Here is a 14,788-nt window from a genome sequence, read left to right on the forward strand (position 1 = left end):
TCAGCTACAGATGTTAACGGGTTCATAGTAAACAAAAGTATGGAATGCCGTCAAATACGTAACTTGTGTAAATTTAATATTACATTGTTTTTAACAGCTTCTTTTTAGTTAAAAATAAGTGACTGAATACTTTGTATAGGACTTGTTTGTAACCTTGACCGGTATGATAGATGTAAGTATTTTAAGTTTTTACAGAGAAACATGGTGTCAGAAAAATTAATAACCTAACGTTAGCGACTGTATGTACATGTTCATGTGCACACAATTATGTTATTGCTTTACGACTTTTTTTTACAATGTAGGAAATACATACCAGGTCTTTAAGCTTTTTGTTATAAAATTCAAAAGAATTGTTTGTGTTTGTTTTCGCTTTGTAAACGGCATACAATATACATCTTTTCGTATACATCAGTATGCCAAAAATAAAACAGTAACAAAAAATAAGTATGTATATCGTGTAAACAATCTATGAATAACTTGTAGTTTCAAATTGAATGTAAAATCAATATTCTAGCCGTGTTTTTATATGACACGACCGTATCGGTTGTAGGCGACTTATGAAAGACATTCTCAAAAACACCAAAACCTTTCTCGAGCATTACTAGTATCAAACGGAGGATTTCCTTAGAAAGTGAGATGTGAAGTGAATTTATCGCCGCCTTCTCTGAACCGAATGTTCATCGGTATGCCGAGTCCGGTGGAATGTAGTCACATTATTCAGTCCTACAAGTGATACCGTCATTCTCTTCACCGTACGGTAGGCAGAACATCATTTACCTTCGGGGAAAGCAACTCTGAGGAATGTCAAGAAACTCCCTTTGGTGTAACCAAATTTTCTGTGTGGAAACAGATTTATTAATTCAAAACAAGTTCTTTTTAGAATTAGCCATTTTTATTTATCTACATACAATGGTATTTAGTACAGAATAATGTAAAAATGTGATGTCTTTTTAAATTTTGTTCTATATCTAAAAATTCTGGAGTTTCATCCGGAAAAAGCAATTCTTGACATCCCACAGATTTGCTTTCCTTCTTTCTCCAGAAGTAAAGTGAACAAGAGGTGTACCTTATGTGTACTTTCGGAGAAAGCAACTCTTGATTCTTTCTTAAAAGAACGAGTATTATAAAAAAATTATTAGCTTATTAGCTAATAATTCTTTTATCTTTATTAGGTAATAGTATCGCAGAAGCCAGAATACAAATAAAAAGTATAGAAGAACTTGCGAATAAAATTGAAAATTTCTTACGAAAAGACTAAAATGATGGTTACACATCCTTTAGTTATTAATTCTGTGAATATTAATGGAAACAAAGTAGAACTTGTAGAAAAATTTAAATTTCTTGGAGAGATCATTACTTGTAATTGTAACGAAAAACAAAATTGGATTGAAAGATTTAATTAATTATTTAAAGTGCTACAAGTAACCAAAAATACTTACAACAAAAAATCGCTCTCGATTAACACTAAAATTAGACATTACAAAACTGTGGTTAAACCAGTAATTACTTACGCGAACGAGACTTTATTTAGATTAAATCAGAAAAATAGGACTGAACCTTTGCTTAAAGTTGAACGCAGGATTCTTAGAACCTGCATAAACAAAAAATATAAACACGAAAATCAGTACAGATTATTGCCTAATAAATTTCTGTACGAAAACTTGGAATCCTTAATTGACACTATGAAAAAGAAGCGAATTTCTTTCTGTGCACACTTGTTAAGATTACTGCAGGATAGGATTACTAAGAGAATTATCGATCGATTCTGGTCTTTAAAAAATCCGCCATTATGGATCAAAGAAATTAAAGAAGACATGCAAGAATTAAATTTGACTTACGAAAATTTACTTAATAAATCCGAAAAATTTAAATTTGTTATTAAAGATCCGAATACCAACTTTAAAGTAAGAACTTTTAATTATACAAAAAGGGATTATTCAGAAGAGGATCGTAAAGCAAGATCATTAAGAATGACTAAATGTTGGGAGAAAGCTAAGAACTTAAAGGCCAAAAGATCAGCAAAAAAGACTTGAATTATTCTGACTAAAGTGGTCCTTTGCGGCCTTAAAAGTAAAAAAAAAAAAAAAACAATTATAACACTCCATTTTGTGATTCTATGGAAACTATCAACTCTTTTGTGCGTGTGTATTTTTCTTTGTTTAATATTGTCTTTGGAGCAGACGAATGTACTCGTATCATTAACTCGGTAGTTTACACTCGTCATTGGTAGGTTACTTCTGTAACGCGGGCATTGTTGGTATTAAATGTTATGAAAATTAGACAAGGATGTGGGTTAGATCCTCAATTAACCAGTGTATGCTATCTCGTGGTCGGTGCATTTTTTCGTGAAAACTTCAGGTAGGAACTTTTAGATTTAAGTAGTATCTTTTAAATCTCTCTCATCCTTAAAACCGAAAATAAAAGAAATGGAAAAATATAATAATCCAAAAAAAATTGGAAAAATCTTGATCCGAATGATTTAGTTAACTGGAACGCTAAGACTAAATTTCTTTCGTACCCTCTCCTTTGTACAAAATAAGAAAAAATCACTATAAATGTTCAGGATTTAATTTTTCTTTTTTCTCAACTGGAAATATTATTTTTATAGTGTGGTATAGGACCTGGAGAGTGAGCGTGGCTACAATAATTTTCTTTGGTTTGTGGTCGGACGAGGTAATTTAAGAACATTTTTACATGGTTATTTAATTAATCATTGTAGAATTTAAAAAAGATATTACGTTTCATTAGTCAAGAAAGTTAATAAATAATAAATAGCAAAAAGTAGTTATAAAAAGGAATAATCAAAGGTATTTTCATGTGGATGAGTTTAATATTAAGGTTTATAAAAATTCCGGTAATGTTCAACGACATCGGTAAAATTGTTTTTATATATTTTTACGGAATTCGTCTTTTAAGTTTTTACAAACGACCACTAAATGACCCTATTGAGATGTGACATTACTATTGTTGTAAAATTTGACTTTTTTTATTGTTACTACAGCGACAGTTCAGAAATCGACCGAGTAGTTTGTTTCCAGTGAGCGTTTTAAAAAACAGTTTTGTGAAAAAAAATGGAAATTTCGCGTGAAGGTTTTCGTTGGATGATTTTTTCGATTTGGTTCGGGCCTAATTCAGCAGCAATCCTCGAATTGCTTCGTTTAACTTTTGGTAATGAATCGTATTCAGAAAAGGCTATTTACAGTTGGTTTACAGAATTTTGTTATGGTCGTGCTTCCTCAGCGATGAATTTCGTGAAAGTCGACCAAAATCGGTACCAAAAAACATCGATGCTTTGCGCAAATAGAAGAGGATCGGCATGTGACTTACCATAAGATAAAGTTACCCTTCGACTATCGAAGACTATAGTACATTCGGTTTTGTGCATGAACATTTAGCTGTGAAAAAGATCTGTTCCCGATAGATTCCGCATAATTCGACCGAAGCTCAAAAACAGGCTCGAATCAATTGGGGTAAGGAAATTCTCAAAACATTCGACCGAGAAAATTCAAAATCCGTTTACAACATTGTCACGAGACGAAACGCGGATATATTCGCACGAGCCGGAAACTAAGTAACAATACACTGTTTGGATGTTCGAAGATGAACCGAATCCAACAAAAGTGGTTCGTTCGCGACGCACTTCCAAGATAATAATGTTTTTTCGGTTGTACTGAACGTGTAGCAACCATTGCTTTAGAGATCGAACAGTTAATACTGAATGGTAAACAACAATTTGTTTGCCAGAAGTCATCAATCAAATCAGGAAAAACAACCGAAAACGTAACATCATTCTTCATCATGACAATGCCAGCTCTCGAGCACCACGTGAAACAATTGATGATTATTTGACGGAGAAAAACATTGAATTAATGTCTCATTACCCGTATTCACCTGATTTGATTTATCGCCTAACGACTTCTTTTTGTTCCCGAATGCCAAACAAAAACTGCGTGGGCAGCGATTTTAATCACCTCAAGAAGCTGTTGAATCCTTCCAAAACCATGTTTTTGAGGTACCAACTTCAGAGTGGAAAAAATGTTTCGAGAATTGGTTGGAAAGCATGCAAAAGTGTATAAATCTTAAAGGCGAATATTTTGAGTAACAATAAAACGATTTGTATCAAAACATTTTTTTTCTTTCATTGTTTTAGTAAAAAAATAATAAAAGGCGGCCTTCGTATCAGTTATTAAATTGACTTTTACTAATACTTTCAAGGTCTTTTGTATTGTATTATAAATTCCACTTTCATCAATATTTTTCTTGCATACAAAACCCTACGATATTTATTTTATATCACCTTAGATAATCTTTTTATCCCTTTTATCATTGGATAATTTTTTTCCATTGAAATTACATCTGCAGTTTGCCGCTTTATTTTTTCCCAAATTTTTTTATACAATCTCGCTGTTCAGACGAATCGTGTGATGATTATTTCATAATAATTGAGTTGTTGGTCCCTAATATAAACCCATCGGGTTGGTCTAGTGGTGGTTGGATTTTTAAAGACTCGTCATCGCAAATCCTAAGGTTCAAATCGTAATAAAGGCAGTTACTTTTATACGGATTTGAATACTATGTGATGGATCGTGTGTTCTTTAGTGGTTGGGTTTCAGTTAACCACACTTCTCAGGAACGGTTGACCTGAGACTGTACAAGTTTACACTTCACTTACATTCATACATACCATCCTCTGAAGTAATACCTAACGGTGGTTCCAGAGGCTAAACAGAAAAAGAAAGAAGGGCTCTAATATAAATGTAAGACTTGCAGTATAAAAATTATTGCTAACACGATATAGTAACAGGTTTTTTCTTTTTTGAAAAAACCTTCGTTTAGATTTTAAGCTATCCTTTTTTTTGTGAGTACATATTTGGCAATAAAAATACAATATAACAAGAGATCATATTCGCATATTATTCTGCCGTAAGTGGACTTTAAAAAAAATATATAAATATATATATTTCTATAATGTGTTTGTTTTGTATTAGTGGATTTGTTTTCTAGACAAAATTTTCATTATACCCGTCTGCTTTTGATTTTTCTTTCTTCGTTCATCATCAGTTATTTTACTCGATTATTGTTAATCGCATACGTATAGAATCATGAAACTAAAGTTTCATTAAGACGGGCATTTTTTTATCAGTCATATTAAGGAGTCGTTCTGTTGCCATCGGTAGCGTTAACCTACTATGTTGTTACGTTTTATATGACGGAAACTTAACGAGTGACTAAGCTTTGAATACTGTAGAGAGAAACTTATGGAAAAGGATAACTTAAATATTTTTCTTTTTTAATGAAATGTAAATTTTCTTTGGGGTAAACATTTCGCATGTGAAGTATATCTTTTATCGGACGGTAAAGATCTCCGTATTAAAAAATATTAAAATATGAATATACAGGTGATTCAAAGAAACGGGCAATTTAAAAAATTAAATAACGTTAATGAAAATTTTTTTTTAGAAAATGAAATGTAATTGTACAAATGTTGCCATATCAGGATACATACATTTTAGTTTATTTTTTAAAGATGACATCTTGCAGGTGACCTCCTCTTCTACGTAAACACTCACGAAGTCTCTTCGTTAAATTGTTCATGGTTTGACGTAACATCTCAACTGGAATTTCCGCAATTGCCTCTCGGATCTTTGCCTTCAGTTCTTCCGTTGTAGCAGGTCTACTGTGGAACACTTTGCTTTTAAGGTGACCCCACAAAAAGTAATCGCAAGCTGAGAGATCAGGCGATCTGGGAGGCCATCTAATGTGAAATGTTTTGTGAAATGACACGTTGTTCAAACAATCGGCGTACAGCTGTCATCGATATTCGTGCAGTATGTGACGTTGCTCCGTTTTGTTGAAACCAGGTTGTGTTAAGAATCGGTGGAAATCTCTTTTGTTGTTCCACAACAAAGGTTTCAACCACGGCTACGTAACGAGCCGACGTCACTGTAATCGCAAGACCGTTGTCATCCTAAAAAAAATAAGGGCCTATAACACCGTAGATGACATAGCACACCACACGGTCACTTTCTGGCTGTGCAACGGACGCTGGTGTAGCTGCGTAGGATTTTCTTGTGCCCAGTATCTGAAATTTTGCTCGTTAACAAATCCACTGAGGTGGAAATGCGCTTCGTCTGACATCCACAGTTCGTGAACAAACTCTTCGTTATCATTTATCTTCTGAAGCATTACATTATAGAATTGTACTCGCACAACTGCATCGTTCGGTTTCAGTTCCTGGACGATCTGCAACTTGTATGAATGGAATTGCAAGTCCTTCACTAACGTTCTTCGAACTCTTGAACTATGCGATTGTAAAGATGCTGCGAGACGACGGATTGACCGATATGGACTTCGTGTGACAGCATCTTGTAAAGTTTGAACATTCTGTGGTGTACGGGCGGTTCGCTCACGGCCTGGAGGTTTCTTTTTCATTGCCGAATCGGTTTCCTCAAAATTAGATATCCATGTTTTGATTGCATGTGCTGATGGAACACGGTCGTGCCGTCCCAGATTAAAATGACGGCGAAATTCTCTACGCGCTCCCTCCACACTGTCATTGTTTTTGTAAAACGCTTTGATAGCAAATGCACGTTGCGCACCACTCCAAGGATCCATGACAACTAAATGGCAGGTTAGGTTAGAGAGGCTGGCGCCACTTATCAAGTGGTACCAATCGCCCACGGCTACCAACACAACTTTCAAAATTTCCCGTTTCTTTGAATCAATCTGTATATTCGCCATTTACATTTTAACAAATACGCTTAGATAGAATTCCATATTTACCATTTAATAGATACAGCTTCTTTTTGAAATAAATTATTGACAGAAAAAAGTACGTGCAAAACACTACTACTACGTTCTGGTTAAGGAAATTTTAAATTTAAAAATTGAAATCTTAAAGCAGTCGTGACACCGGCGGTAATAAATATTTAAAAATGACATTTTATCTTTGTTTTCCTCCGATGCATCTGAGATTCCATATTTTTAAAGATTTTTTTGAAATCCAATCTGGAATTTTTTCTCCGCTTCCTGTATCCATTGCCGTAATAAACTCAAAGAAAACCTCCGTTTAGTTTTCTGGAACTGGTTCGATGAACATTTTCCACTATCCGCGTGATAAACTTTCTTCATATCATTTTTGAACGGTCGGTTGGTACCGGTGACATCTGTTATCCTACCGATAGGAATTCCCCGATCGTATTTTCCTGCCGTTAACCTTAGAACGCTTAACTGATAACACACTATGTTTGTTATTGCAGTGTTAACAACATTTTCTCAATAAATTCAATTACTTTTTCCAAACGCATTTCATCCGGTCAAGCGCAAGCCGATTGCCCATTCGACCGTTTTCTTGGTTCTGAATAGAATTCCTTCTGTATATCATCCTTTATACGAAGATTTTTTTTTTGAACGTCACAAAGTGTAAGCAATTTACTATACTCGTTTTGTCATCGGTGAAAATAGTTATCGGTGAAAATTTAGTTTCATAATATCAAATCTTGTTGACGTTTTACTAGCCTGTATGGCAAAATTTTAGACGGCGATTATATTTTATTTTCACGGTTTTATTTACACGGCCCTGACTGTATCTGTAAAGCAAACATATTATTTATTAGAATTCTGTATCCATCTATATTCATGTAAGGGATCTCACGTTAACCATAGAGTGATGAGCGCGCTCATTTTTTGTGAATTCGAATAAATCTGTTATATTCGATGCAGATATTTGCTGGGATATCTTTTAAAAAATTAATGTAATACTGTAATATTAATAAAATATAAATCGTAAGCGGGTTATATTCATTGACGCACTTTAATAGCTCTTAAGAGAAAGGATATGTATTACAAAGTGTTTTATATTACACTTATTATTTACAACTGTCGTTGTTACACTTTCTATTGTTTTATTTTTACTCTTAAGCTCTTAGCGCTTGTTTACTATGTTCGATGATTACATAATTCCTTTTAATAAGTGGTTGTAATGTAACTGATTAACTGTATATTTAAACGCTTAATGAGAATTGATTTGTAATGTTTTATTTTATATTTAACATTGAATCCAATCTGGTAAATTAAATTTCTGTAAAAAAAAGGCAATTATACGTTAGTGTATATAGCACAATATATTTTACTTTTAGGGATTACATGTTTGTCAGTACATTTTGCATTATAAATTTAAAAAAAAAAAAAATTGTAATATGTATTTACTTATTGCTTTCATGGCGATTACATTGGCATTTCTATTATTACAGTATAAAACTTTTATTTATTTGTAATAAATTATTAACGTGATTATAACAGTGAAAAACAAAGAAAAAAGGAGAATTAATTCTGTTATCTTTATCAATAACTCTAACTCTAATATCTATAACAATATTATATTAGAAAAGTAATTAACGTATAATCATTTTTATTATTTTTCCCTTGCTATTACATTAATTTAAACGAAGTATAAAATCCTACGAAGCCGTTTAAAACAATGAAGAATTTTGAAATTAAGAAAAAAATTAAAATATATAAAAAGCAAATTTTCCTGTTTTATTTTTGTGAAGCACCACCATTAGTAGCAAAAACTAGAGCGCCAGTGGCGTTGTTCAGTAGGATTTACATTTTTTTACAATATTAATCCTACTCTTACCTAACCACAAGGACACGGATTCAAACAAACAATGATGAATGTATGCGCGCGCGTGTGTAACTATATATATATATATATATACTATGTGTGTTAAATTTACGTCCATCATTAAATTTCAAATATTTTTTTTTTCTTTTTTGACAGGACGTTTATTTTTGATGACGGTTGATTCTGACAGTAAGCTATCGTGGGTAATATTTTAGTTTTAAATATTTGGGACATTAGGCTTGAGTCCTGCGTATTAAGGGGTATGTTAATGTTTTTACTCATTTATCAAATCAATTTCTGAGTATGCCAGCAATGTCGAGGTCAAACTTATCACAGCTTTTTATTTTCATAATACTTTTTTCTTGAAAAAATCTCTTTTATTTTCAGATTAAAAAAAACTGCAATTTTGTCAGTTTTTATAAAATATTAAAAAAAAATTAAATTTACTTAAAAAAAAGAAGAAATTTGTTGCTATCGTTTGATCGATAATTTATCGTATCGAATCTTTATCGTTTGTTTACTTTAAGTTATTTCCTATCGATAGAATTAAAGTAATATTTTGTTTGTCGTATTTTTCTGGATTACTTCATTCATACAGACTCAGATTTTAGTTGTTTAGTTTTCAAAAATAATGCAAAAAAATTTTTCGCTCCAATATTGTGTTAAAAAAATTATAAAAATGTCTCCTTGTCATGAATAAATATCCTGAACATAAAATATGTATAAAAAGGTGAAGTTCATTTAAAATAAAAATTAGGTCTTTGCTTCGCTCCGTTCTTGAGAAGGAACCTCGATAACTTTGAATTAGATAGGAATCTTACTTTCCTAATATAAGTTAGTAACGTATTATTTTTGTACATGAACGAGAATGCAGATTTTTTCTAAAATCTTTCTAAGTAAAATATTATTTTAAATTAATAGGTGAAAAGATCTTTTAAATAGATTATGATTCCGCTGTTAAAGTGGCATCGGAATGATAATTAGGCTGTTATCTTTTTTTTTTGTACACGAGTACTATAGTAGTTTTAAGCAAAAATAGTTTTCTGCAGCTTGGTTTCATTACGTTTTTTTTTTAATAGGTAAACAATCGAAATGGTTTACTTCGATCGCAATTGAAAAAACCGTTAATTCTGCTACTTTGTGCTCGTATAATCAGAATACTGATACTCTATCTCTTTTAAATTAATAACATTAACAAAATCTTTTATGTGAAAAATGAATGATTTAGTGTCGATATTAATTAATTAATTTATTACCATATTATACTGTAATAAAATAATTTATTTGGAACTTGTTTAATCACTGCAAACAAGCTTGGTGAGCCCCCCGCGTAACCTCTTTAATCTTATATATATATATATATATATGTATTAAACTGTCGACAAAAAAATATGTGATTCATTTTGCCAGGTCTTAATTTAGACTTGCATTAGGTTTATATAGTCGGATGCTATTTTTGCGATATGCAGTTTACGAAATATTATGTCTATAAACAGCTTAACTGTTTTAACTCGTCCCTCTGTTCTTAAAATTATCATCACCGATCATCATTCCCGGTAAAGATTAGAGATTAGACTGTACACTTTGTATTTTTAGTTAATTGTAATTTTTTTCCATATCCGCTTAAATTTTAGCGTAATACTGTATCCGTCGGATCGTATAATCTAATAATGAAAATCTCGTTTCGTCTAATTTATATACAGTTACTTTTTTATATTTATTTATTCATTATTTCTCCTCTCCTCTTTTTTACATAATTTCATAGCTACAATATATTTTCATACAAAAATGTTCTTTTATCATCTTAATTGTTAATTTTACTTAGTTTGTAGTCTGGTTCTGAAACAGTTTGTTGTTACAGTTCCTTTTAAAGGTGAAGAAAAATTAGATACTCCCGAGAAAAACCTGTATGGGAGTTACAATCACATTATTTTAATTGTATTCAATGAATTAAACAAATGTAACATAAAGGTACTGTGCTGCTTATGACAAAAGTAAACGAAATAATACTTATACTTATTACTTACCGTAAGAATTAACATCCAACCTATGCCAATAAACCTTGATACCATTACAATTGCATAAGTAGAAGTTTCCAGTATTTTAACACATCAGAATACCAAACGAAATTTTCTTACATTTTGAAAACATCTGAATTAATGTTATTTTGAACAAGCATCAAATATTGTTGTGGATTAGATATGTGGACGATATATTGGTACAATCTTATTACAAATGACGAACATATGACTATTTTAAATATACGTAACTATCATAATGACTTAAAATTCACGTTTGAAATTGAAATTAACAGGAAAATGGGCTTTTTGGATATTGAAATTGAAATAAACGGAAACAAAATTAGAAAAAAAGGCGTTTATAGGAAACCAAACATAAATCACAGCATACACAAAGAAACTAATAATTTATGGTCACAAAAAATTGGCACGAATTTTTAGAGCGTTGCAATACACAAAAAATAACCCAGATAAACCCAAAAATAAATAGGAGTTTAAATGGCTTTGATAATCGAATTGTCTAAAGAATTTATAAAAAACAAACAAAATCGAAATAGTTATCAAACTTTACTGCGGAATATTAATAATGAATTTAAATAATAGCTATTTCGTACAATACAAATATACGAATAAGATCGTAGAAAAAAATTAATGATATTTACGATAAAGATAAATATAAGAAAACATACAAACCTAATAACCACGTTTTAAAATATTTAAGGGATAATAATAATACCAATGGAGAAAATTTAAGTGGAGTATATAAGATTAAATGTAATGATTGTAATGGTATATACGAGGGACGATCAGAATGTAAGTTAACCCCCCCCCCCCTTGAAACAAACATACTTAAAAGACTATATTTTTTCTTACTGAACAAAAACTACATTTTTTTTAAATTTCTATTTTTTATCTATTTTTTGACATAATCACAAAGTTTTTCTAAACACTTTTCATACCTTGTGACATGTTTTTAAATTCCACCCTCATAAAAATTTCGTCCAATTTCCTTCAACCATTTAAGGACCACTTCCTTCAGTTCATCATCATTAGCGAAACGCTCCCTTTCCAGATCTCGCTTTAGAGGACCAAACAGGTGGTAGTCACAGAGTGCTAGGTGAGGGCTGTAAGGCGGTTGAGACCACACTTCCCACTTGAATTTTTGTAGTAACTCCGTCATATGAACTGATTGAGGATTAACGTTGTCGTGAAGAAAAACGATCCCATCATTCAATCTTCCGGGTCTTCGATCTTTAATGACTTCACGCAATTTTTTTTAAAGTCTCCCAGTAAAATTTGGCATTGTTCGTTGTTCCTCGGGGCATCCCTCAGAACCTAAAAAGACTGCCAGCATAACCTTTCGAACATGTTGGGGATGTTTTCACTTTTTTTTTTGGCTCCAGTGAATTTTTGTGTCTCCATTCACGTGATGCTCGTTTAGTCTCAGGAGTGTAATGAAGCACCCTGCTCTCATACCCTGTGATGATTGTTTCTAAAACTGTGAACCAGTCCAGCATCGGACTTTTGAACGCGCTTCTATGCTGGACGAAACCTCTAGAGGACACGCCATATTGACAACGACATTACACTTGAACTGAACGGAATTGCTGCTGGGGGAGCGTGAAGACAACACAACCAGTACAGCCATCAGAAGACATTAATACATTAATATATCCCTTTCAGTTCGAGAACATGGCAGGGTGTGACGTATTTTTTTATCCACCTCTCGTACATCGGTAAATAATCAACAGACCTTTCAAAAAAAGGTTCGTGGAGCATTATAATGTATACAAGAACAAGAACCATTTGGTACAACATAAACATACTATATCACCGATTACGAACACGACTTAGAAATTTTAGAAACATGCAAAAACAATAAAAAAATCTTAGAACAATACTACATTTATAAATTAAAATAAACACATTAAATGATCAACCAACAAGTAACTTTTGAAGACGATATTTTGATTAGACGCAATAAATTATAACTATTCACATAACAACATAATATAATTCACATCTAGCTGATTTTTATGCTTATTACTCGAAAAATTATTTATATTTTCATTTGTTTATTTAATCATAACATCACCAACTGATCATCGCAACGTCACCGACTGATGATGCGAGTGGTTTGCGAAAGTACTTCTGGAGGTTTAATAAATCAATTCTTTAACTGTGTTTTGGTATTAATTTAGTTTATAATATTATATCAATTAACACAGCGATTAATATGTTCATAAAGTATTTAAATGTTCAAAAAATAAAAAAAAGAAGAATATATATCTGTATAGAGAAGACACATCATGTCAAATAAACATTCGACATAAAGATAAAATCTACGAAATATCTCTTTATTTGGTCCTGGTGGTATGAAGTTCCCGAATGATCGTAGGTTGTGTATTCGCCAACAGTAATTTTGTTGTTTTTGTCCGCTTTTGGTGAAAAAGATTTTTAAGACCTTGTAAAAATATAGGTATCTTAAGGGTAATAAGTCCCACTGATGAAAAATCGGTAACGAATATTCAAGACGAGGTTTTTTAGAGAGTGTCCTGATTATATATTTTTGTCCCACGATCAAGGGATGCATTACGCTGTGGTAAGCACCATCCCATATCGTTAAGCCATATTGCAATTTGCTTTCGATTAAAGCGTAGTACAGAGATTTCATTATAAAATCAGGGAAACTATTGGGTAGGAAAAAGTGTTCGACACGTATATACAAGTTCTTTCTTAAATTTTTCTATATGCCCATGTAAGCTCAGGATCCATGGTTATTCCGAAATATTTCACGCGGTCAGTTTCAGTGATCCAATTACAGTTGCAACCCCAAGCATTACAGCTATTTGTTTGCATTTGTAGGGCCAGTGGTTCTTCTAAATTTGGCCTCAATTTAAAAGCGATTAACTTGGTCTTATCTGTATTCAGCCGCAAAGAGTTGTACTCAAACCACACGCTAAGTTTCCGGAGATCGTAACGGATCATCTTACAAAGCACTTTTCTATAGTTTTCCCTAAAACTTAAAGCTGTGTCATCCACAAATGCTGTGAAAGCTCCGTTAAGAATATCTCCACATAGATCGTTAATGTATACTAAAAAGAGCTCTGCTGAAAACGGAGAGACCTGAGGGATACCACAGATAATGCGGGATTCGTTACTCAAAGAAATTCCAACTATAACTTGCTGGATTTCTAAATTTAATATGCAAACCTGCCCTAGCTAGCAAAACAGTCTCCACAGATCCCTCTGACATCGGTATTTCTTAGGTTTTTTAGAAGGAATCCATGATCGATAGAATCGAAAGCCTTTTTTTTTTTATATCTAGAAATAATGCAGCAACCTTGCAGTCGCTGATTATTCTGTTATAAATACCAGAGAAGAGATTTAGCATTGCCTCGATTTTGGAAAAATCGATAATAAAGCAATAGGCCTGTAATAATTAAGATCATTTTTATTCCCGCCCATATATTTTTGAATAATGACACTTATCTGTCGTGTATCGGCTTATCTTTCAAGTATAAAGATCAAACATTATTTTTATTACAATAATATTTTTATTGTTTTTACTTCCTTGTACGAAGTAAAGGAAGTATCGTGATCGCGAAAAATTTCCGTTTTCTGATTTCAACGGAAATATCCATTTTGACCAAACCTAAATCCATTTTGATCACTTTTAGGGGGGGCGTGAACGTATCTCGCATAACTGAAAAACGATTAGTAGTAGGATGATGATATTTTGGATTTAGGACCGTTGTAACATCTAGTTGTGCTCCACCACTTTTGATTGGAATTGACTGGACCAAAAATCCAAAAAAATTGGATTTTGGACTTTTTCTTAACTGCAGTAAGAAACCCTCATTGAGGGATTTTCAACGATATACGAGTATCATAAGTGGTACTTATTTTCATTTGTTCCAGAGTTATAGCAAAATAAAATTTTAATTAATGAAATATTTGGATCTTACAAGGGTAAGGCACATCGGTTCAGATCGGACTTTCTCTCTCTTTTTTTTAAATTTACTTTTCTTTAACGTTTTTTTTTTAAATTTAAATATGTGTATATAGATTTATTAATAATAATTATTAACTTCTGGCTGTAAAAAAAGTTTTACAGTAAATAATAATTCAATAACAATTAAAA

The 14,788-nt window shown here is 32.1% G+C and overlaps 1 protein-coding gene across 3 annotated transcripts in view; it reads left to right on the forward strand.

Moving 5' to 3' along the window:
• LOC142325967 (uncharacterized) overlaps positions 1–14,788 on the forward strand; it is a 434,412-nt gene that overhangs the window by 22,712 nt on the left and 396,912 nt on the right. The window lies entirely within an intron of this gene.

Source organism: Lycorma delicatula, chromosome 6, assembly GCF_047948215.1.
Source record: "Lycorma delicatula isolate Av1 chromosome 6, ASM4794821v1, whole genome shotgun sequence".
Lineage (NCBI taxonomy): Eukaryota > Metazoa > Arthropoda > Insecta > Hemiptera > Fulgoridae > Lycorma > Lycorma delicatula.